General features: G+C 47.6%; 1 long non-coding RNA gene across 2 annotated transcripts; it reads right to left on the bottom strand.

Moving 5' to 3' along the window:
* Positions 1-1,577: 1,577 nt before the first annotated feature.
* Positions 1,578-18,712, bottom strand: LOC125693971 (uncharacterized). Of its 2 annotated transcripts, none has more exons than XR_007377342.1 (3): positions 18,164-18,712; positions 7,844-7,973; positions 1,578-3,504 (listed from the first exon to the last, which is right to left on the bottom strand). It is a non-coding gene; the product is annotated as an uncharacterized LOC125693971 (long non-coding RNA). The 2 variants fall into 2 exon arrangements; XR_007377343.1 differs by lacking the exon at positions 18,164-18,712 and adding an exon at positions 10,178-10,308.
* Between the last annotated feature and the right edge of the window lie 7,247 nt (positions 18,713-25,959).

Genomic DNA, 25,959 nt, shown 5'->3' with positions numbered 1-25,959 from the left:
AAGATATCAAAGAGGAGGATCTCCAGAAGAGATCCTTCCCCTCTGGTAGCCAGCTCTTAAATAGGTCCAGGAGGGGTGGAGCCTGGCTCCACCCCTTCCAGCAGCACAGGTGAATTGCCTTCACCTGTGCTCCTCTGGCTGACTCATGGCTCACCTCAGGTGATCAATCAGAGGTTCAGGCCGTGACTCAGCAGTTCCCATACAGCAGCCCATGAGTGTCCCTCAGCATGGCATCTTGTGCAGGATGGCTGCAGGCACGGTGCTTCTCCTGGATGCTCACCTTCGTGAACCCACAAGTTGGAAATCAGAGCTCCTATTGCCCCCAGCTCTGTGCCTGAGTTCTGAAACACATGCATCAGTCCATCCCCTGCCCGCTTGGCAGCAGCTTCTGACACTGAGAACAGATTTCAGCCTGATCTGACAGAGAGGCAGAGGTCTCAGGGACAGTCAGAGTCTATAAATCTCATGGGAACAGACTGTCAAACAGAGGAGAGAGATTATTAGCACCTTGCAAACCGTAGTGCATCATCCACTATTAGACACCAGACAATCTGCGTGGGAGAGCAGGATGCTATAAATATCCCACGAGAGGAGGTGTTCCATTCAGCACGAGCAGCTTACCAGACATTAGAGAACCCTGATCCAAGCCACGTATCCATAGAAGATAAGATGTCATGGATCCCACTGCACACGTTACAAATGGGAGGCATGGCTGGCTGAAGTCAGAGACCCTAATTAAGTCATTTCAGGGTGGAAGCTGGAGTTGTTCCTGACACCGATAAGACCAAATGCAAGGTGTTGCACTTGGCTCACAGCAATCCCAGATGAGTGTCTCAACGCTGGAGGTGCTAAAGAGAAGCTGGATGGGGCCCTGGGCAGCCTAAGCTAGTGGTGGGGGGCAGCCAGCCCACAATAGGGTTGGGGCTGGGTGGGCTTTAAGGTTCCTTCTAACCCAGGTATTCCGTGATTCCTCAATATTAACTCGCATCATTGGCACTGATCTTCAGTACAGGAAAAACTATTGGAAAGCACACTATGGAGCAAGGCAGCAAAGGTCACTGGAGCCCCCGTGCAGGACCAAAGCCCAGTGCTGTTTGGAGACAGGGAGTGCAATCCAAGTGCTCATGTAGGGACTGCTCGGACCTGGGCATTACTACAGTGCCACCTTTGGCCTGAGGCATCCAAGAACAATGGCAAAGTGGGAAACAGCCTTTTTGTGCGTGTCTTTGGCCTAGGTGGCCAGAAGCATTTTTGGGGAATTCTCTTATTTACCTGGTAAAGGTCAAGTCCCAGGAGGTGTTTCCTGTCCCGTAAATCACGTACTGCCTGTACCTGCAGGGCTTCATCTCTACTAAGACAGGAGGTGAGTTTGTGCTACAGCACATCCTTTATTCCAGAAAAGTATTTACTTCAGGGATGCTGGAATCCCTGCTCTGCCAAACAAAAAGAGTGATGGGGATTGAATCTAAGCTTGAGTTCTTTTAAAAAAAAATAAAAAAATCCAGAAATCCAGTCACTGTATCCTAATTGTTCTGATCCAACCTTTCACAGCACTGCATTGAGCTAAAGGGCTGCACCTGAAAATATGCCAAGAGCGGCATGAAATGTTAATGTTGCAATTTAAACAATATGAATATTGCAGCACCGCTCTGCTGCTCCCCATCCACTGAACAATTCTCATTCAATGGAAGTCAAGTTACATTTCAGGAAATAATGAGGTCTGCTAATTAAGTCTGGCCTAGGAAGACAGCAGTGTTAAAAGGGAAAAAAAAAAATTCAGATCTCCCCAAAATGTGTACATTTGCTGCTTATTACCTGCAAAGGGAAATCATTAATGCTGTGCAATGCCAGGATCACAGGTCAGCACCATTGTCTTATTGCACACATCTAGAGGAAATTATCTTTTTAATGATAATACACGTAAGTCATGACCTGCTTTGTCCCTGGGAGGCAAGCGGGAAATGCCAGGCTGACGCTTTCCATATTCTGCAGGCAGAAATCAGCCACCTGACAGCGAATGCCAAATTCAGGCTGGGCTACAGCGAGACAGCACGAGGTTGGAAGGGCTGAAGGCAGCTGACACAAGATGGATCCCAGCTCGCACATGGGGAGGGCATTCAGTGCCTAGTGCAGCTCCCCAGCCACCAGTGACAGTGACACAGTGACAGAAGACTGAGCTGGTGGGAGCCACGCTGAGACAGTCTGTCCTTGGGAAAGATGGACCGGACAGGGTCTTCACATTTAAAGTCTGATGGGAAGACCCCCTTCCACTCCTTTGGCTACTACCCCACTACACAAGCACATGCTGCAAAGCCACGAGGGCTCTGCCATAGCCTGGAAATGGACATGTCAGCTCCAGGGCTCCCCAAGGAACCACAGCATTGTTTTGAGCTGGAAGGAACTCTTAAAGGCCATGTGGTCCAACCTCCCCGCACTGAGCAGGGATACCCACAGCTCCATCAGTGCTCAGAGCCCATCCATCCTGACCGTGGCTGTCTGCAGGGACGGGGCCATCCAATATCAAACCAACAGCAAATACACAAAACTCATAGCTTTCTCACCTTCTTGTCTTTCACCATTTTCCCAATTTTATTCTCCATGGCAGTGGCTGGGGCTGTTACTCCATTTCCCCTGTCTCTCCCGTGTTGTCCCCAACCCAAAGAACTGGACAGCAAAGGTCTGGCACTATGCAACTCATGGGAAAAGCAGAAGGTTGGGACAGGCCCATCACACTCTCCTGCTGCCTTTTTTCTCTGTCACAGCAGCACACGGACCCACCCATCCTCCTGCTCTGAACTCTGCCTTCAGCCCCCATCTGATCAGCACAGCGCTGACAGGTCGCTGAGCAGCTTGCTGTGTGAAGAGCAGGCTGCAGAGGGCTGATCCGCTCCTGCTGCCACAGCAACAGCCTTCCCTAACCCACCTCCCAGCTCTCCAGAAGAAAATTCATCTGATCAAGAGCAGAGCGAGGCCACTGGGGTCCTGGTTCATTCCTTGACCACTGCTGACATGCTGAACTTCAGCTTGTCTCTAACAGACAGCCATCCTCCACAGATCCAGACAGAATGAGCCATGCTGACTTGGATTTGCAAAAACAAAGATCCAAATGAGGGCAGGCTCAAACCATTCAAGAGGAAACACTTTGTTTGAAAGAAGAGAGAAATCCAGCTGAAACCATCCATAACAATAAACCTTCCAGCTCCCAGGCGGTCCCAAAATGAGGGAGAATGCGGCACTGAGGAACATGGTTTAGTGGGCATGGTGGGGATGGGCTGATGATCTCAGTGCTTTATTCCAACCTTCATAATCCTATGACTCTAAGAGATTCAGACACCACTTGCATCCCGAGGTGGCTTGCTGGAGGTTCAGGAGCTGTTTCTGGTCCCCAAGATCCGTTCCCAAGCAGCAGCTCAGTGTCTACGGGGGAGCAGAGGTCTCCTCTGGCCAGCCCACCTCACGCTGCACCTCCAGGCACACCAGCAACTCTTCCACCAAGTGTCAGCTCTGCAATAAAGAGCAATAAACATGCCAGAGTAATTAATGTCTTAACAACTTATTACAATCCTCAGATAATTAATCACAAAAGCTAAACATGCTGTCTCACCCTCCTAATGTGTTAATGCTCTAATTATCATGCCTCAATTAAGGGGAAGTCAGCGCTCCTCGCTTAGAAGTGCACGTTTAATAAGGGTGCTCGAATGTAGGCACGTTGAAGTGGGGAGGGAGGGGGCGAAGGGGGTTAAGGAAGACGACACCATTCTTAATGAGGTTGCATGGGTGGCTGTAGGCAAGGAATTGACAGCCCCTCTCTGGGATCTCACACATGAGTGCGCGTGGAACTGGGGGCCATCTGCGGCAGCTCTGCGCTCCGCTTCCCATCCGGCTATTTATAGGAGAGGCAGCATGTGGGGCACAGGGATGGCAGGGCTGGGGATGAGCAGCTCTACTGCAGATCCAGGCAGAGCTACACGGCAGAGCTGGAAGCTTGTGGAGATGGCAGCAACAGGCAGGGGTGGTCTTCTCTACCCACAGCCCACTGCTTGCCCTGCTTCCAGGCACGCAGGCAGTTGCCACCACTCTCATCCATGTGTGCCTCCATGCCTCTCCAGTGCAGTCCTCCCTCTGTGGTTCACCTCCAACAAGCCACCTATGGGACATCCCATGGAGACGTCCTCAAAAGCCAAGATAGCCCTTTAATCTCCCAGTTTCAGCCATTACCTGGATGTTTTCCACAACTCCAGAAAGCTGAGAGTCATACTTCAACAGTAGCAGGTCCCCTCTGCAACCAAGACACAGCTCTGCACCCCTATGCCCCTCACCCTTGGAGAAGGTGTTGGGCACCAAGTATGGCCCAGGCAAAGATGGCATCACCTCCTCCCCAACCTGCACAGCAAAGAGCTCCTGCAGCTACCCCCATCCAAGTGGGTCTCCAAAACCTACAAGGTTCCCCCTGAACCAGTCAGGCCTCTGTTCCATCCAAGCTTTTTTTTCAAATTTCTCAGGCAAATGAAACACCAGAAGATTTTTCAGCCTTGGTTAAACTGGAAAAAGATCACACTGCATTTCCTCAAGAAATAACACGCCGTGTAGGTTTGGATGGCTCCCTCTGAGGAATAAGGGAGAAGGAATAAGAAACAAAACAAAACAAAGCAACCCGGAGGGGACATGAATTTTAAAACCCATGAACAGTTTTTGTTTTTCAAATAATCGAAATGAAAAGATATTTCACATAGTCACTTCCATCAAAATATTTTTGGCACCCTGATTCTTCGACGATTTTTACACACACACACACACACAAAAAAAAAAAAAAAAAAAAAAAAAAAAAAGAACGCTCTCCAGCTCTGTCTGCTCCATCTATCTGCTGTTCTTTGCAATGACTGAGGGACTCAGGACCTCTCTGTGCCTGGAAGGCTGTATGCTACAGAAGGTGGATGTGCTCAGGGATGAGTTGCCTTCCTCAGCTCGTTTCAGACACCGTATCCAAGCTTCTCAGAGACTACTTTCATAGAATCACTAAGATTGGAAAAGACCTCTAATTGGAGGACCTCCAATCGGATCCATCTAGTCTAACTATCCACCCATCACCATTATTGCCCACTAAACCACGTCCCTCAGTGCCACATCTCCACAATTCTTGAACACCTCCAGAGACAGTGACCCTACCCCCACCCTGGGCAGCCCATTTCACAGCCTCACCACTCTTTCTTAGAAGCTTTTCCTGATATCTGACCCATTCATGCCTTTCCCATTCACTACTGCTGTCAAACCAGTGGTCACTTGAAAGCATGAGGTATTACTTCACTTCTGGAGCACAGAAATTCTGCCTTGGTTATACCAGATTCAGCCTACTCTGAAGCATCAAGTCAGCTGAATATCTTGTGCCAAGAGTTGTGGTGAAGGTGACCGGCCTGTGTTAGCATGCTGTGAGGCTGGAGAAAGCTGTCTATTCAGAAGAGAGCAGAAACACCCAGTTCCTGCACTAGGATATAGTCCTTGGGATGCTCTGGGCCCTGGTTAGGCTGTACCCACCACCAGATAATGGACAAATCATCAAACCTGAGCCTTCCTCTCTATACCAGAACAGACCTGGTTACACTCTGCCAGCACTCGCCCATTCTCAGAGGCAGATGATACAGAGAGGGGAACGGCTCTGCTTCTTTGTGTCTTTTCCAACTAATCGTTGAGTATGGGCTGCTTAGAGATAATCTCTGACCTGACAGTCCTATACATGCTCATATGATGCTGTCAATCACATGCAGGCAGGTTCCCAGAGTCCCGGAGAAGGACCTGAACTCTGAGGGCAGATTCCAGAAGAAAGCAGGTAAACATGATATGAATAAAATACAAGTCATAAGGACCATCAGACCAAACAGAGACATTGCTTTTCAAAAAAAGGCAGGGCTGGACCAAGGAGCCAATGCTACCAGAATCCAGATGCCCCCAAACTCACACCCTTGACAAGAGCTTTCCAAGCTTGCCTTACACTACACCCTCCCTCTGCCTGCTGCCTTTAAGAAAGCATGCAGCACGACAGCTGGGAAACTCAATCTGGTCCAAATTTTGTTACAGCCCTGCTGGTTTTTATCCTTGATTACCAGCATTAATTTTAATGGCTTTCCTACATTAACTTTGTCCTGAACCAGTTGGAGGAAAATTTTTGCTCACTTGCCTTCTGGAGAACAGTCTGGGTAATTTTCCCCTGTCACATAACGGCCTGCCACACGGCGTACTTTGTTGGGGGCAATAAACTTCCCAAAGCTGGGGGAAGGAAAGGTGTATATCACAGAATATGGAAATCCATGAACCATCCAACCATGCTTTGCTCAATTTGGGTCTTGGCTTGTGCTGGTCCAGCAGGTGGAAATTCTTTCCTCCTGTTCACCGTGGAAGGGAACTACTGAGCGTGCACCTCAAAGATGTGACGCTTCCAGCTGAAATGACACCCTCCCTCAAGTCTGGGCAGCTTTGGACTGGGTTCATCACTGGCCATCTGTCTCTCATTTTCCCCTAGAATCATTAAAAATGTCTGTAAAACAGGTCCCAAAAGAGAAAATAGTGCTAGAACATGCCTAGAAAATGCTTCAGAGAGACAAGGCAGAAGGGATGCCTTCTCCATACCTACTCTGCCCATGCTAAAAGTGGGCTGCACCCCTCTTGGTGCTATCTCCACACACTTCTATTCACAGTGGGGAGCAGAGGTGAAGATGATGCAGTGCCTGAACCGCTTTCTCTCCTTATTCTCACTTGCAGCCACCATCCTGGCTTCCAAAAGGCAACTTCACAGCAGCAGACAGGTTGGGCTCTGTGGCAGAGAGAGAGAGAAACCATCCTTCCCTTTGCTTACCAGTCCCTTTCCTTCCTCCAGCTCTCAGAAAGGTATGACAGCTCAGCCCATGGAGAGGACAGGAAAGACTCAATGCCTTCCTCTCCTTGTCAAAAAAACAGGGCAACAGCATTTTCACTGAAGAAATGTAAGGGTTCAGTTCACGTTTTCAACATTTTCTATCTCTGACAGCATAAGGAACATGATTACAAAAAGAGATGTCTTTGATGCATCATGTGATGCCATACTTTAGCGGTACAGATGTTCCCTCCATGCTCCAAGGGGTGATTTGGAAGACAGAAGGCTCAGAAATCCCAACATGCCCAACCACGAGCACCTGGGCTGCTGTAGAGAGACTGTTGCCATGGAAAGATGAGAGAAGCAACAGTCAGCAGAGATGGCTGGATTGTTCCCACCAATTAATGCGAAGAATTTTGACTGTTCTGTGTTTTCTGCAACAGCCTAGCAACCACCTCAAAAGTGTTATTCACACATCTCTAAAGTGTTTGGCAGGGTCACATGCCTACTATGCCATGCAAGGAGGAAGGGACAGCTCTCCAGTGAAAGCCTCTTGAGCACAGGTCCACCACTAGTGTGTAGTTTGGCCATCACAGACACTTTGCAACAGCTCCACTACACACTAAGTGTGTAAGTGACCTAGGGAGATAGAGATCACAGTATCCTAACTTCTTCCATCCCTTGAAGTAAGGCAAACAACTGCATTCCACGTGCACACCGGTCTAGCCGCTTCCACGAAAGGGGCACTACAGTCTGACAAAGCACATCGTCATCTCATTCATTAAGTTCGTGGCATTAATTGATTTCTTTCCAACCAAGCCATAAAAGCCAAAGCTGCATGCAAACAGCATCCTAAAATATCCTTGTAAATCTCAGCCACCACGTTCATTAATTACAACCCAGTGATAGTTCAGGCCATTAGTTCTGGATGGTAACTTCATTTATTCCCACGTTAATGCTCAATGTCAGTGGTTATCTCATTACCACTCTATTACTTACCTACTTAATCCATCATTACAGGCCAGGCCAGAAGGGAGGAGCAGAGTTTGCCCTGCGTTGTAGGCAGACAATGCATCAAGCACAGAGAATTTCAACCAAAACACGTCTATAATCTGTAGCAGGGTTATATCTATTAAGAGGAAGAAACACAGATGAATGCTGTTAAAAACACAAACACGTTTCAATAGAAAAATTGTGGATACTGAGGTTCCTCTTAAATCAGAAGTAAAAGCTTTGGCAGGAACGGAAGTGCTTATTAGTAGCTGCACAAAAACAGCCTTACCTCTATGCCCTGCTCCTCTTTGGACTTTCCTTTCCCCAGGCCCTGGGTCAGGTTCAAACTCTTTCTCTGTCTTCTGCATGCTAAACACTTTGATAAGGCAGGTCAGAGCCTGTGCTCTGGGAGCTGCCACTTGCTGAATGCACCAGAAAACATTCAGGTAGAGCTGCAGATGCTGCCAGGCCTGAGCACTACTGAAAACACACCTAAAAGCCATGTGAAGATGCAATAGTTACCCTCATTTCATACACGCTTGGCTGGAGCTGCTCTCTGTTGGCGAGCAGACGTTTCCAAGCAGGTGCTTTACCTTACCTGCAGTGCTCCTGCCTGTCCCTCCATGCAATTCAGCTTATTCCATGCACCAATCCAGCCCCCAAGGGTCCAATTTGGGTGTTTCAGCACAGCAAGGCCAGCAGCTTTCTTATTTCACTCCCTCTTGCCTCCCTCAAATAGCCTTTGAGACAGCTCTTTCCCTTACACTAAGAGAGCACTACTGCTTGACAGAAAAGAGAAGACCCCTGAGAATGACCAGCCTTGAAACCAATACTGGAGCTGGGGAAAAGTCTCACAGGTATGTGTCTGGAGCAATAAAGCAGGTTCTCTTTAGAGCAAGTACTCCTGCTCTGCCCATGCAATAGGGCAGGGTAAATTTCGTTCTACTGCTTCTAAGTGACATGATATGGAAGGACTACAGTCCCCTAATAGGGAAGAATCTATTGCCATGAAGTCAGAGTAGAGAGAAAAGATACAGCCCCAATGACATCTGGAGTGAAGTACTGCTGTTTTCCTCTGTGATCAGCCCACACAGCCAAAGTGCCTGTGCTGGACCAAGTGGGCTCTACACAGTGCTGTGGTAGAACAACTGACAGAGCAAGGCTGCGGAATGCAGCAATCAGATGTAATTAAAATACCTTAGCAGACCAGCTTCCAGCCCTTGGCAATTAAGTCTATCCCATGCTGTGGTCATAAAACAGTTAAAAACAAAACAAAACAAAACAAAAAAACAGAAGCTGGGCCATTGACACCAGTGTACATAGACATAGGTTTTGATTAAAGAGCCTTAAACAGATTAAACACAGAGGCCTGGGGGAGACAAGTGCTGCTACGGGGGAAAGCTGCCCCCAGCCAACTGCCAGAGGCTGGATGGGAGCCCCGCATCACGGCTGGGTTCTGCAGGACGCAGTAGGATACCAGCTTCAAGTGCAGCTTTCCCCATAGGCATTCATAACATCTCTTTCTTGTTTCACCTCACACAGATGCTCTTGGACTGATAAGGAATGAACTCTCCCGACAGAGAGGGGCAAAGATAAAGTCTTCCCCTCGCCATCTATTTATATCAAGCCAGTAGGAACTCATTATCTTTCAGATCGCTGGCACGCACAGCTGGAATCAGTCATCAGGCTGGAAAGTTATTAGGGGTGGGCAAGAGAGCCAGACACATTAACCCTGTTTTCTCAGGAAAGCAAGCTGAAGATAAGAGGGAAGGGTGGTACAGCTGGGCCTGAGACCTCAGAAAGAGAAAACCCATATAGGAATAGTTGATCAAGGGTAGCCCAGGAGCTCAGAGCACAGCGCGAAGAGACATACTGCACCCAGAGCTGAGGCTACACGCCTGCAGTGGGTACACAGAGGTGCTGCAGGTGTGGGTGCAGGCCATGGAGCTATGCAAACTAACAAGCACTGCTTACCATTACCATGTGGTTCTGGTGAAGAGCTCTGCAGCTGCTGTTACAAATCTAGTACAAAACACTCACATGTGTGTACCACACAAAGAGGGACTTTCCCACCATATATTCCTCAGGTTTTGTACATGAGGATAATTGGTAAAACACACCAGATCTGTAAGAAATTATAAATCGGAACGTATGAGATATTTAGCATTGCCAGCTCTCACAGCAGTGAAGCACCTGCTCCTGGAGTTAGGCCATTTGCACCACATTCATCTCATTCTCATTCTACTCCAAAGGCTTCAACAAGAAGCTTGAAATATTTAACCCCCACCTTAGCCTGAAAGAAGCCAAGACAAACAGCAAGAACCCCTCTCAAGCACTCACCTTATTGTTTTGCTGTGAGTTGGTGAGTGCCCCATACAAACCCAACACGTGGAAAGCCAACACGTGGAAACCAGCTCTCTGCTTTTAAACACTGAGACTGAGGCAGCTTTTGGTCTCAGCTCTGCACAATGTTCAGAGGCCTGGTTCACAACCACAGTGTAACAGATCTTTAGATCTGCAAATAGCTGAGAGGAAGCTGAGCTCCCTTCTGAGTCATCAGAAATCCAAGCCCATGCTAACAAATGAACGGCCCAAGCAGCCGCAGTGAGCACTGCGTCTCTGCCTTCCCTGCAGCAGTTTAGTCTGTGTAGGTATAATCACGTCTGCAACAAGAAGGCAGGTGACCTAAAGATATGCTCATCAATGCATCTCAATGTTTTAGGCACTGTTTTGCATCCAGCCCAAGTGAAAATACAACCATGTTTCGGAAAGAGAAAGGAGTGCCCTTGGCTGGGGTATCACTGCCACTTGCAGCCCCCATTTTGGCAGCTGGTAATTTGGGGCAGGTGGGTATGCGGAGAAGCACTTTTATCCTAAGGCTGCCTTAAGCAAAGTCTCTTTTTGAAACAGCACAAGAGGGTCACATTTACTGCTTAGCAATATCATTTCTCAGCAAGACATCACCCACCACTTTCCAAGGCTATGAGCATGCAGGCACCTCTGAGAGGTGGAAAAGAGTTGGTGCTCCCCTTGCTTCCTTCGTGATTCCTTCAGACGCTGACATTTGAGTACTTTCCCCCCCCCTGCAAACAACATGCATCCACCGAGTGCTCCCGGGGAAGCAGCACGACCAGAGCAAATTCCCTGAAAAAGCCTTGGCAGCGTTCCCCCTGCTCTGCGGCTGTGAGCAAGGCAGAGTAACAGAGCACGACACATGGAACAGCAGAAGCTGAGCAACACACGTGTTACTGCAAGGAAAATAAACAGTTTTATGCGGGTGGGAGGCGGGGGGGAAGCACTCCCTAACAAACACTTATTAAAACACAATCTTATCCTCATCCGACCCGAACTGAAATGAAAGAAAACTGGAAGACTGGCATAGCTGCCGGGGCACTCAGGCGATGTCGCTGACCAGCCATGTATGTAATCACCCAGGAGGGTCCCCAAACAGCCCTGTCGTCTTTCCTCCAGTGCATTTAGATGCGTCAGTTTAAGTCAGCAACGTTTTTAAGGCTGCTCAGCCTCGCTCTCCAGGCTCCCGAAGCCTTCTGACACCATTAAAGCATCTTCCAGCCACCCTAGACGGACTCCAGACCAGCCAACGCACCGTGCACTCTGTTCCCCTTGGTCTAAGTAAAGAAGGATGCTCAAATCACAAGTCCTGCAGCTCTACTTGAAAACCTTCCACGTTTTTAACAGGGGTCAGCAAGGAAGGTGCTTCCCATGCAAGCAAGCCATCGAGCAAGGCAGCAAGCTCCATCAAAAGAAGAGACAAATGGGTTTCAGGGATTCAAAAGGCAGTCAGATGAAGATCCAAGTGCATCTGCCCTATCAATAGCTACACTGCAGAGGCAAGACTGGATTTTATTGATTTTAAGGGACTGGATACGAAAACTTGGGAAAGCTGGACATGTGCTGAAAGGTTTGACCGATTCATTTAAAAGGCCCAAAAAAGGGCTCAGAGCAGCCTTTCTATCAGTCACTGCCCATGGAGCACAATTGCGTGGCGTAATAACAGTCCTAAATCCTTTAAAAGGAACAAAGAACTAGGAAAATGAACGCTGCAATGGAAGGGAGGGGTGAAGTTCAACTGCTGTAAGAACTCCTAAAGACGATGCACATTTCACATTTTCAGATCTGCAAGAGCTGACTTTCTGTTCCTCAGCTCTAATCACCTCTTTGTAGTGAGATTTGGCACTAGCCTGGGTCCCCGAGCAAGCAGAGGCAGAGGATTTGTCACCCACTTCTCCTGCAAGACTCCCCTGGGGATTTTCTAAGGAGTGAGGCTCTCTTTCTGAACATTCTGCCTTTAAAAGACAAGACCACAGCTGTGAGAAACCCAAGAGCAATTGTCTTTCTGACTCAAACGTAGCTTTGAGCCTTGTGTGCACCCACCAGCCCTGCAGCCCTACACCTGTTTCAATAGGGTGTTTGCATCGCTGTTCAATTTGCCATGCGTTTAGCTTCACATCCTTCATTGGATTATTTTTATATTTAATGTCCTCTGCACTCCTGCCCTTCTTTTTATAGAATGGTAATCCAAGTCCCTTGGTAAGGCTGAGTAATCTTCATCAGATTTTAATCAAAGCAAGCCAGATCCTGGGCTGCCAGGACTGATGCATCTGCCTTTAAATATCTGAACTATGGTGATTTACCCCAGCAAGGAGCTAGCCCCACCCTGTATGTGAATTTAAATTCCTTCCTATGCATCAAGCTAAAACAACAATACAGAACAAGCAACCTGCTGCGAAGGGGGTTTAGTTTATAAAACCAATACCCAGGATTTCAGAACTAAATGAAAATCGGAGATAATCCTTCCCTAAATCCAGCCTGGGAAAAACACTCTGGACAGATCAGTATTGAGTAACTTTTTAAACACACTTTTTCCTCTTGTGAAATCTACCATCAAGCTTGAGTCAAAGGGAAGTCACCCACAATGCCTCATTTTTACAAGGCCCAGAGAATTCACTGCTTCCACCTGTATAGAAAATGCATATTGTACCACGCAGACTTGTCCAGGTGGACCTGGTTCTGTGCTTAAAGATACTGCCAAACCCCGGCATTCAAGGTCAGCGCATTAGTTGAAAATAATGAGATTTCTGGGATACTAAACATTGGTTCCACTTTCCTTACCTTTAAAGATGACTTGTGCTGGCTCCCCTCCACAGATAAGAAAGATAAAAAAGTACTTACATGAAAGGGAATCATCTAACTACCTGACTCTGGAGTCTGAAGCAAAAATGGTGGCAGGTCATTGCTCATGAGTCCTTGGACTGCAGAGTCTGAGCAAAGCCTGAAGTAGATGACAGCCTAGAAGGCTCTGGTAAAGACAAACCAGGAGGGTTACAATCACTTACTTCCACATTTGGAGCTAAACTCCTGAATAACGTTAGGGTTTTCATAAGTTCTCTTAGTTCATTTCCAGTGAGACAGAAGGTAAAGCAGGTATCTCCATCTTGCTCTCAAAAACTCCTAAGTCAAGGTGTGCCAAAAACTGGAGGAAATATAACTGTATCCTTGGAAGAGTTGGACTGCACTTGGATCTTTACAACGTCCTTTGTGCAAGTCCAGTAAAACCAGTGACCCATTCAGCTGAGCCAATAATACATGATTAGATGCTGTCATGCTAGTGACAAAGCCCTGGGAAAGTGCCATTAAGAGGTTATTATTCATTAAGGGGACAAAAGAGGGACTTGGCATTTAAAATAAAAAAAGAAAAAGTCAACTGGTAGTTGCAAGTAGAAAGTACAGAAAAGCAGAGAGCTTAGGATGAGGAAAGAGTGAGAGCTTTGTTTTCTTCCCCACAGCTCTGCAGGTGGAAGAGTTCTCCAGTGGCCATAACCCCACCAATTTCTCCCCATACAGAAGGAACAATAAAAAAGCAGCATAGCCTTGGTGCCATGTGCAGGGCCTGACCTCAAAGCTTGTAGGTTGAAACGAATGCCCAGGCACAACCTGTGACACTTCTTCCCACTTGCAGCCAACCCAGAATTGATTTTTAGGAAAACATGAAGTTACTACTGGCCTCTTGTCTGGGAGGAGTCAAAGGGCATCGGTAAGCACAGAGCTGGCAGCACACAGATGGCAGGAGGGAAGCAAGGATAAGGATCCCTTGCCAATTCCCTTAGTCCTAGCCACAGGGAGGTGGGAGATATCAATGTGTTTTCTGCAAGGAGGGTTAAACCCAAGTCATTGGATGCTCTCCCAGGCTCTAGATTTGCCAGACAAACAGCCCACACTTCATTGATCTGGCTGCAAACAGACAGTTAGAAAAGCTAAGGCAAAGCAGCTAAGGTGTGACTCAACACAGGTTTCTTATTAGCAGGCACCACACACATATTAAAGCACGTCGTAAATAATCTCATGAAGGAGCTTATATGAGAGCATCCACAGAAGGGTTAATGAGCTTTGGTCTCTGCAAGCAGACTACATCTTTTGTCCATTCACATTAACTCATCCAAGCATCCCCCATTCAAGACACTGGTTCCTATGACAGATGGTCATATTAGTGTCCACATGTGGCAACAAGGAGACAACAACGGGTGGCCCAGACAGCAATTGAAACTCTTCACCCTACTTGCCCCAAAAATGGGTTCAAGATCATGCCAAGGGTAACCAGGATGGAAGCAGACAAAGATGTCAGGTACGAGCATCCAAATCATCTCCTCTCATCTTCTGTGCTGTTAAGATCTCAACGGGGTCCAGTTTGGGATGCTGATCTGCAAGCCAGAGTGAATAACTGGAGATGGTCCAAAGCAGACAGACAGCAGTGAGTGGAAATCTATAGGAGATGGCTGGCAAGGAAAGGTGGAAAACATTTGTGATGCTTAGTCTAGAGGAGACGGAGACATGGTTACATTCTGCAGATCAACAAAAAGCAAGTAGGAAAGAAATCCTAGGCTTAATATACAACTAGAGACCTTTCAGTCAAATATCAGGAAAAACTTTGAGAATGTACGGAGTGCAAAAGCACCAGGCAGGTGTCAGATCACTGCTTTCTTCAAGATACCCATTCTTAAATTAAACCCTTTGGGCTGAGCTGCAGAAGACCCCATAACTCAGCCACAAGGCAGTCAAGAGAGTTACGAGCTCAGTCTGCACTGCGACTTGGGAACAGATAGTCCGACACCACTGCAAAAGAAATTAATTTCCAGCTTGTCATAAAAGAAACAAAAAACAAAAAGCCACACAGCAGCTGCTGCTTAGAAAGACCTTTACAAATCCCTCCAGTGTGAAAAGGACAGCAAGGGAGGGATGGGTATGTGCCATTTAAAGGTTGGACCCACTTCCATGGGGAACACAGCAGCCCCAAACCAACCCAAGTGCTGCAGGAGTGCCAGAGCAAGGCAGGAGCACAGGGATGGGCGATCTCAGCTGCCAGAGCAGAGGGAGCTTTGGGATGTCCATAGTTCTGATGAAAATGGGAGCCTCCAAACTTTCCTGAGCTTTCCTCTGGAAGCTTGGCAGGAGACCAGGATTTGCACCATCCTCTTTGAATTTTTCTCTTACCTGCCTGCTGGCCCATTATGCATGAAAAATAGAGATGTTTTGTTGGCAGCTTCATCTCAGGTCTGTCATATACCATATACATTTGCTGGAGCTAATTTCTGCATCATACCTTCCTATTTGTCCGAGCCAAAATTCCTTATGCTCTGTAGCCCAAACCTCCCTGGATGTCAGCTCTTCATGTATTTTTGGCTGAATCTGGAGCTTGGGGAGCTGAGAGATGCTTGGAGAAACCAACAAGCTGCCTGTTTGCCTCCCTGCCCACGTGAAAACAGTTCAATATATCCATGGTGAAGCCCAGCCACAGGATGGAAAGTCTCCTAGTGACGCAGATACGGCTTGCAGCAAGTTTCACTCCTCAGTTTCAAGCCCAGAAGCATCCCCCTTGAGTTTCTCCTCCCACATGGAATCACGTCTGTATGAAGCTTGGCTCAGACCATCACACTCACTGTCTTTTCAAGGGTGAGTGCAGTCAAAGACATCTCACCCGAGAATTTCTTTGAAGGTCACTTCTCAACCTCTTCCACCACTCCTTTCCCCATCTGCATTAGTGAGACTGCAAGCCATGCCTGCACTGCAGACAACTATTAGATTCTGCCTCTTGCTTTGTTTATAGAGAGTTTGGGGAGATTTGTGGGCCTGCTGATGAATTAGAGGAAGGAAGACAAACATATTTTACCGTTCTGGGCAAAGAGCGCTGGAATCCCGCGGACATCTAGAGGAATTATTTGCAGAAAATTAACATTGTTTGTCATTTGCATGATGAACTTCTGGATCTCAAGTGAGTGATGGGGAGAAACCGGTGGGAGATGTTCATTATCCCTGATGGAGTGAAGCCCCTTGACACAATGCTAAGGTCGCTGTGATCTATGGCCCCGCTACGACAACGCCGAGTGCTCTGGAATTGAACGCACACCATAACCGGGGGCGTAAGCGATCTGCCACATTAAATGCCGAGGCGTTAATAATTGTTGCTTGCCTCTGATTGCCAAGGTTTGGGATGCGCTTGTTTCATAGGGCACAAGCATTAACTCCTTCTTGACTGCCCCGTCTCATTGCAAAGGGCACAAAATCCAGCAAGAGACATATGCAGATATCAGGCAACAGCATGAATTAAAAGTTTTCCAGGCTTGCTTGTTTATCTCTTGATGCACCTTTTGGGAACGCGTTCTCAGAAGCTCCCTGACACAGCTTCCCACCTCTGGCTCCACAGCAGCTCAAACCCCTGCAAGGGACACAGATTCCCAGCACGGCAGAGAAGCCCTCTAAGCATCCCCAGAACCAATAGCACAGCAAACCTTGTTCCTGTGTCTGCCAATATTTGCCATTGGGAGCTAGCTTCAGATCCCTTCCCTGCAGCCCTAGCCTGCTCTGATGGCAGGGAGCAGCTCTGCTTGGGAGCTGAGTATACCAACAGCTGCAGGCAGGGTGGCTGGCTGGCACTGGGAAGAATCACACATCTCACTTAGGATGTGGCTTATGGTCTCTCAGCATCTCAGTTTCCCCCTTTAACAATCTGAAATATCCTTAAACCCACTTCTGAATCATCACTCCCAGGTCCCCTGGGTCAGGGTCTGCCAACGTAGGAGGTGAGGTCCCCTCTCCCTGCCAAGAAAAGGGGCATGGAGGGGGAGGTGTGAGCCCTCCCCGCAGAGCAGCACTGCAGCTGTGCCAGCCTTGTTAGAAAGGGAGACCAGAAAAGCGGAGGGCACTTGGGCCCGGATCGAATTCACTCACAAAAGCACTGCCTCAAGTGCTTTTGTAAGCTCCTCTAAATTCATTTTGCCAGTGCTTTCGCTCCCTACCTCTAAGCACGGAGAGCAGCACAGAGGTGCTGGGAAGACATTCACAAGCATTTCTGAGACAACAAAGGAAGAGGGTGGATGGATGCCATCCTCAGTATGCCTGCTGAAAGACAGAAATCACAAACCCTGGTGTTGGCTGCAAACAGCACCGAGGCCATAGACGAAAGAGAAATCCTCTGCTGTGGACCACAGCCTCCCGAGGAGCAAAGATCTGAGGAGAGAGAATTACTCTGACAGTGTTCTCTGTGCAAAGGTGCAGCAAAAATATGCTTATACCTTTCCACATACCAAACGAGACTGATTAAAGCAGGCAGAAATCTCAGCCCTTTCCTTCCTAAAACAGTGAGCAAGTGGTTGGGCAATGCCATTGGATTTGGGGAAGTGGAGGACGGGAGCACCATGCAGATTTAGGGCAGGTGTGAGTGAGCCAGCCCGTACCCACAGTGTGCTGTAAGCCAGTGCAGCCTGGGGAATGGCTCCGGTCCAAGCTCTGTCCCTGCTTATGGGATCGCAGCTGAGACAGTGAAGAAAAATGAGCAACTGGAAGTCGGTAGGAATAAGCTAATGTCGCAGGGCTGTCAGTCATGTGCTAATACCCTTAGCTAAAGAAACATATTGATCCTGATTGCCTGGAATTGCACTTGAAAAGGGCTGGGTGACATTTCCAAGGAGACATGAGCTACTTTCAAGTCAATTAGCGGCATCGGAGGCTTCATGCCGAGGGGACGCACTCACCTCCGAGGAATGCCAGAAGAGAATGAGAATTGAATTAAGCCTTTTCATACGCCGGGAAACAAATCCTTTAATGGCCTGTAACAGCTGACGGGACAGCCAGGGTCGCCAAAAGCATGCTGGCAGTAGCTAGGTGAAGGAGTTTCCTGTGCTGAAGCTGGGGACTGCAGAGGAGCTGAATGCCAAGAACTGAATGCATGGGATAATCCTCCAGATAAGGGTGCAGGGGGGAGCAAAGTTTAAAGCCCAGGTCAGTAACACACATAGCACTATCTGACCTCACCTGAGGCTCAGCAGGAGCACCAGATCCAGCAGCAGCTCCCTGTAGACTGAGCAGCTTGTGATCCTCGTGGAATCCTCTGTGGAAGCCGAAGGACCAAGGCACGCACAGGAATTTAAAGCAAGCCTTCTGTCTGCTGCTTTCCCCAGAAATTCCTTCTTTGTATAGATCCCCAAGGCTCCTATGGAGCCTAGGACCCCAAGGAGGTTTGCAACCAGCAGAGCATATCCAAAGACAGAGAAATCAGGGTAGCTTTGCAATCCCTCTACTTTTTATCCACTTGCAGGTGCTCTGACCCATATTCAGTTTCCATGGTTCCTTTTATGTTCCTATAAACACGAGGCTCATACCTGAATTCAAGGCTTTCTGGACAGCTTTACAAAGGTGATTTCCTGCTCTCTCTCAGCACCCGCGGTGATTCTGTCTCACAAGCTAAGGAGCAGAGCTCTTCAATCCCCCTGCAGAAGGGCAAAGAGTTCCAGGGAAAAGCATTTCAATCCAAGGTGAAAACAATCCCAACAGCTACAGAACAACCGAGAAGCCTCAGTCCCAAAAAAGTCCCAGCAGTGTGCTCCCCTGGCTTTTCCCCTCCCCTCTTCTCCCCACTGCTATGGCTCTGAGCCGAGGAACAGAGACAGCCAGCTCCAGTCCCAAAGGAAATCAAACACAAGTCGTTCCTTTTGACTCTAACGAAGAAGAGAGGCTGCTTTCATAAACCTGCAGACTCTGAGGATAAGTGAATGCCCTAATAGCCCCTGCAGACAGGAGGAGGCTTGGGAATCTGCTTCTCCCCTGGGTGAGCCACAGAGTCCTTCTGTGTATTTGGCCAGCATTTCACGCTGAAGATCCTGCACTGCTGGTGGATGTTCTAGAGCCAAAAGTGCTGCGAGCAGATGCACACAGGTGACTTTCCCACAGCTATATAGTAAATCCAAAGCACAGCAGACAAACCCCAGGTCTTCCACACTCTCCCTTTTCTCCCAAACCACAGCACTTTTCTTTCTGCCTGCCATTGAAAGCCAACTTCAGGATAAGTGTGGCACCATGGACACACTCAGCATCCAGTCCTCTAGAAAGGAGCCTAAGAGAGAGAATTTACTCTTTGTGCAATAGGAAAAAAGTGGAGGGGAGCAGCAGGGTGCTCCCAGCAAGATGGGAAGGAAAGCAAAGGGGTTTTATTTTTTTGCTTTTACTGTGAAGGCATGTCTGCATTTCCCTTATTAACAGCAAGGCTCAGCCCTAGCTTGAGAACAGCAGGAGAAGCTAAAATATGGGATCTGTTCAAAGCACCATTTCTCTATAAATACCAAGCGTGAGCTGTTGCCCACGAGGGCAACCTATTAAGTTTCTGGGGCGCTCTCATCCATGCAGGAAGTCAACCAAATTGGTTGACTTAATGATCCTTCCAGGGTTTCAAGTCAAGCAACACCACCCTGCTAGCCACCAGCAGCACCCACAGCATCTGAAGGATGCCTGTAGGGCCAGTGGTGGGCCGATGGTGGGCTCCATGCTTGGTCAGTGCGGAGGGAGTGAGTCAGAGTCAGAGGGAGTGAGGAAGGGAATGAGCAAGAGGAGAACCTGCACTCACCTTGCTTGTCATTGTGAATGTCATCTACCCTTGGCACAGATGGCACCAAACCCAACCTTGGGTCTAGCTGGAGCTGGGATCGGATCATCTTCCTCAGAGCCAGCTTCAATCCTTTTCAAATCCCAGTTCACCCCAGCAATCCCCATTGCAGCAGTAGAGAACATGGTACCAGCAACGCCAGGAATTCACATCCCCACAGAGGAAAATTGCTTAAACACTCAACCCAGGAGGAGATCTTCCCTCTCCCATCTCATATGTAGCCCCAAGGGTTCAGCTGTCTTCTTACATGCATATTTTGACAGAGGTAAGGAAATTAAGTTTTATTGCAATCAGGGCTATGATTCTCTTTGTCACATGATCCCACAACACGGGATTTCAATGTGACACGTATCACCAGGAGGGCTGCCAGGAACTTCCAAGTGAGAGTTCTCAGTTCAGGCCAGAGGCACAGCAATGCTGCAAGATGACAAGTGATGGAACATCATGCATTGCTCTCACGTGTGTCCCAGGGTCAGGTGTGGAGCAGGCAGTAATCCAGGGCAGCAGTGAAACAATGCTGAGCATGTTTTCCTTGCCCTGTGCTATTCATACTCGAAAGCTGTTACAGCTGCAGCCAACTGCAACCAGAGAGAGTTTAAATCTGCCTAAACCTCTAATCTAAAACCTGCAAATAAAAAGCAGGCTTGGGAAAGGGAACCGGGTCCAACTTTCACCACCCAAGAACTGACTGAGCAATGCTGTGTGTGTGAACAGGAGAGGGATAACAGTACCAGACTGGATATAATCAATTGTTCTGTAAGTGCTTTCTGAGACCATTAGTTAATTAAGCTGCCAGTGGATGAGTCTGTGCAACAAGTTCTGATCATCTACAGCTTGAAGAGATTAAAGAAGAGAATGGGGTTTTGATGCCTGCCTATCTTAAAAAAAAAAAAAAAAAAAAAAAAAAAAGAAAATCTATTCTTTCCCTGCATACTCTCTACTTGTACAGAGCAGCAAGTGTTAAAAACAAATGCAGGCTCTTCAGCAAAAGCACAGACACTGCCAAGCTCATGAACACAAGGGAGAAGGCGGGTGCAAAGCCACAGCTTGAAAGCTGCCCAGCTATATTATTCCCTGAAACAGACACCTCAGAGTGCAAAGGTTTGTCAGGAAACACGAGGCACCCAAGATACCTGGGAAGAGCCCCTTACAGGCTCATCCTCCTCTTGGGAGCACCATTTGGAGCAAGGAGCCTGCTTTGGTGGGGGGTTGGACTAGATGATCTAGAGATCCCTTCCAAACCTTACAGTTCTATGATTTTATGACTCCCCCAGCATCACTCACATGTAAGAAACCATGGACATACCCCATCCATGCTGCACTCACTGGCCTCAGCAGAGCTAAACCCAGGCAGGATCCTTCTGGCTTGTGCCCATCAGAAAGCATTAATCTCCACAAAGCAAACTGGAAAGAAAATAGGGATTTGGAAGTGCAGGCATGAACAGGAGCAATAAGGTGCTGTACTCAAAAGGCCTTCAGTAATAGGGCATTCTCATGAACACCACGGAGCATCATAATGTCACGGCACACAGGAAAGCCAAGGACTGCAATTACCCTTATGAATATCCTTAGAGACAGCAGTAATAAGTGCCCTCCCCTAACACAGTCCTTCCAAAAGTGGCGGTTTCCCAGTGTACCTTTAGCTCGCAGGTGACCCACAGAGTCCTTGTATCCACATTCTCATCCTCACGTTTAAAGCCTCACTCAGGAGCTGGAGCCAGGAGTTAAGTGGTTGATACACTTGTGCGGAGATGACTAGCATCATTTTCTCCCAGCTCCCCGCATGAATTACAGCCCCCTCTGGGCAGTGCAGGATTGCTTTTGAAGAGCAGAGAGAAATACTTCAGCACTTTCTGAGCAGATAAAAGGAGAGCTGTTGAATCCAGCACATTCTAGGGAAGAGCGAGATCTTGCTTCCCAATGGCTGCCTACAGCACAGGCTGGCTGGGATAACATTACCCATCCTCGTGCTCCAGCAAAGCTCCCATCACCCCACACCCATATTTGCTATTGCTCAGAGCAGAACCTGACTCCCCCAGCACCCCTGCAACCATCCTGCTAATCCGAGGCTCCCCTGGAGAGAACACAGAACCAGCCCTGCTTCCCCGGCTGCTACAAGGAAAGGAGAGGAAGGCACTGGCACATCCCAGCCTTCTCTGAAGCACAGAAGCATGATGGGCTCCTGGTGGATGACAGCAGCATGGTGGGGATGCAGAGCAGTGGTCCAGTGGCATCAGGACCCCAGTACATGTCCTCACAGCCCAGAAATCCAACTGTGTCCTGCACTGCATCAAAAGAAATGTGACCAGCAGGGTGAGGGAGGTGATTCTGCCCCTCTGCTCTATGCTGATGGGACCTACCTGGAGTACTGTGTGCAGAATTAGAGTCCACAGTACAGGAGAGATGTGGAACTGCTGGAATGCAACCAGAGGAGGGCCACAAAAATGACCTTAGAGATTGAACACCTCCCTATGAGGACTAGCTGAGATCTAGGACTGTTCAGCATGGAAAGAAGGCTCTGTTAACCCGAGAGCAGCCTTCCAGTATGTAAAGAGGTGCTGTAAGAAAGAAGGGGACAGACTCTTTAACGGGATCTGCTGTGACAGAACAAAGGGTTTCAACCCAAGAGAAGAGAGATTTAGTCTTTAGGAAGAAGTTTTTTATGATAAGGGCAGTGAGGCAGTGGCACAGGCTGCCCAGAGAGGTGGTGCCCCATCACTGCAGACATCAACGTCTGGCTGGATGGGCTGTGAACACCGATGGAGCTGTGGGTGTCCCTGCTCAGTGCAGGGAGTGGGAGCAGATGGCCGGTAAGGGTCCCATCCAACTCACATTCTGTGATTTTATGGACAGCTACACCCAAAGGCCAGGCATACAACCAGGCATGCATGTTTCATTAGTTTGTTTAAACACTCTTCCATTTAACTTTTTAGCAATGAGTTCTGCAGTTTGCCAGCACGCCGCTGCAAGTGATTGCTCCTTCTAAGGCTTTCATAAAGTAATTTCGCTGCAGATGCAGTGCGAGACCAAAAAATTAGGAGGCAGTCCCGAGGAAAAGAAATAAAAGCAGCACAGCTTTAGGAAAAAGAGCTGGAAAGGAGAGGTTAAATTAACTAGACTCATTCAGACTGAAAAAAAAATGAAGAAGAGAAATAAAAAGAGAGAAGACTCTGGCACAGAGGCATAACAATCTTCCAATAGCGAGCAGGTTATTAAGACAGCAGTCGATTGTTCTCTGTGTTCACAGTGGCAGAAGAAGAAGAAATAATTTAACTCAGAGCAAAGAAAGCTTAAGTTTGGACGCTCAAAAAAAAAAAAAAAAAAAAATCCAACAATGTTCTCACTGCAACAGATATCAGAGAAGTTGCCGATTTTTTTCACTGGAGACATCCACAGAAAGGTTAAGCAAACAGTTGAGAGAAGGGGAAAGGTGTAATTGATCTTGCCTCAACGCAACGTAGGAGGAGGTTATCTGCAGATGCTCATTCCAGCCCTCTGCTCTGCAAGATGAACAACAAACTTCCTAAATGCTTCCTTCATACATTTTTAATTGCATTTTAATTTTTATCCTCGTGCAGCCTGAGACAAATGTTTAAAAAAAAAATTCCAGGTCTAATAAATCAGGAATTATACGTTTCCCATCTCACTCATGTAATAAAAAGATGTGAAAGTTCCAAAGGAGAGCAGATATATGTTAAGCTATACAGTCATGCCAATAAATATGCATGGGTGTCGCGTCCCATTCTGCTTTGCCAGAAATAGTACCAAATTATGCCAGCCAATGCAAAGCTGCGTTTCATTAGGAAATGAACTTTAAAATACAAGATTAAAACGCGTTTTTTTTAAATCAAGGTTTCCTGCTTGTTGATTTAAACCATGATTAAAATGGGTGATTCAAATCAGCCATCCTGAACAAAACATGCGTCTTTCTCAAGTCTTTAGGATGGTGAAGACAGAGGGACCCTGAAGATCAGACAGATTATTCTAGTTTCTACCATTCTGCTTTCTCTTCAACTAAGAAGTTTTATCACGTTCATCTTTTCTGGGCAAAGGGAACTTCCACGCCTGAGCCTGGCACCCCCAGTCCTTTTCATCACCCTTCCATCAACCTCATGCCCCGATACTCCTGCCCAAAAAATAGCATTAAAGAATTTCAGACTGCCACCAAATCAGTCTCAAACAAACTTCCCTACCACAATTATAATCACATCCTCCCTTGATGCAAATAACAGCCCCCACCCTTCTGAGCGTGGGCTCCAATCACAGCTTGTGAATAATTATGCCAGCATTTCAAAAGCCACCTTCAAGAACAAGTGGATTGTGGCATCAACATGCCTTCCCTGAAAGCATACAGACGAGGCGGGAGCTGCCAGCCAGTGCGAAGCAGAGAGCCCCAAAGGCTTCTTTAGGAGAGGATATCGAAGTTTTCATCCCCCAGTTAGAGCTGCAGCTCCTGTTATGACCATGGCATACCTCTGCCAGACACCAGCATGGGTACCCCTTAATTGGATATGTCCAAAGCCAGGTTGGATGGAGCCCTGGGCAGCCTGATCTGGTGGAGGACAGCCAGCCCACAGCAGAGGTGGGTTTAGGGGCCTTTGGGGTCCTTTCCAACCCAACCATATTGTGATTTTATGATAAGACAGAGAAAGATGTACCTTGAACTGAACAAAGATAACTTTCCAGCAATAACGCAGGAAATGAAGTCAGCTTGGTCAACCCAAGAAACGAGCTCTGGGAGCAACAAAGATCTCAACCCCAATTAGTCCATCCGGGAAGGAAACACCTCAGAGCCGTCTGAGCTGACTTGATGGTGGTAATTTCAGTGGAACGGGAGCAGGAGTGGAGGAAAAAAAAAAAGATGTCAGCAAGGACAGAAGGGAGAGATACAAATAGCACAGGAGATGGACAAGAAAAGCAAAGGCAAATACAAAGAAACAACCAGAGCTCTGTGAGGGAACGGACAGCCCAGAAGCAGGTGGAGATTTTCTCAGTACATGTGGAGATTTCATCGGAAACAATACAATTCACCAACTGGCATTTCAGTAGGAACTCAGGAAAATGAGAATTCAGTTTTTCCCCCCATCCCATCAAAAATTGTTATTTTCTCTGTTTTGGCTTTTGAAAGTCAGAAATCAAAGGACCAACAAGGTTTTGAATGCTTTTCTTTTTTTTTCTTCTTCTTTCCTTCTTATCCTTGCCATGAAATGAAACAGAATGAATGACACCTAGGAAGGATTAACCTTCTTCTCCCTTCCTACCTATTCTAACTTGCCAAGACTTTCTTTTTTTAAACAAAATATAAAGAGTCTGTAAAAGGAAAAGCTAGCTTATGTTGGAAACTATGTTTGCGAAAAGTCAGGGAAGCTTTGAATGCAAGCACAGAATGGAGACAAAAGGCAGCAATATTACTAAAAATAAGTTTTAAGCTTCCCATTAAAAGAAGCCCTTCCCCTGCTCTATACAATGGAACCCCTGGCATTTTTTCTTTAAATCCTCTGCTATGTTGTTTGTTATTTTTACTGATTTAATGTTGCTTCCTCTCCATGAAGTTGGGGATCATAACAGGGCACTGGGCAAGTCAGGCTTGGGATTTCCAGCTTTGGATCAAAAGCCAAAAGCTGCTCTCAAGCTCTTGGGTAGAACAGTAGAGAGAGAGGCCAGAGAGAGCATTAAAAAAAAAAAAAATTGACACCTTTCACAGAACGAGAGGCATTTCTCTTTCCATCTGTCATCCCAATTCTCCCTACAGCACCAGAAGCAGGCCAGCACCTGAGCATATTCTGCAGATCCTCCTGTGATTTGCAAACTCTACCTGTGATGAGAGAAACCAGCAGCACGTTATTGTGCATCCCCTGCTCTCAGCGAGCAAACCGGCTGCCTGGCCCTGCTTTCTGTCATTAGAGACAGGACTAGTTAAGAATTCATGCCCACTGCCAACGCTGCATTTTTGGAGAGGTCCTGCACTCAGGCAGAACTAATGAGCAGGCAAAGCAAGAGAACGGCAGCTAAAGCAGAAAACACACGCACAAATATCTCTGAAATGAGAATGCAGGCTTATCTGAAGGTCTTCTCCCCTCCAAGGTTCCGCAGCAGCAGCGCATAATGAAGCGTTTGCCCAGGGGAAGGGATGGCTGTCATACCTGTTACATGGATGGGAGACTCAGGGAGG

The sequence above is a fragment of the Lagopus muta genome, chromosome 5, assembly GCF_023343835.1.
Source record: "Lagopus muta isolate bLagMut1 chromosome 5, bLagMut1 primary, whole genome shotgun sequence".
Taxonomy (NCBI): Eukaryota; Metazoa; Chordata; class Aves; order Galliformes; family Phasianidae; genus Lagopus; species Lagopus muta.
The sequence above is the reverse complement of the archived record's forward strand: the minus strand, read 5'-3'. Positions and strand labels throughout refer to the sequence as shown.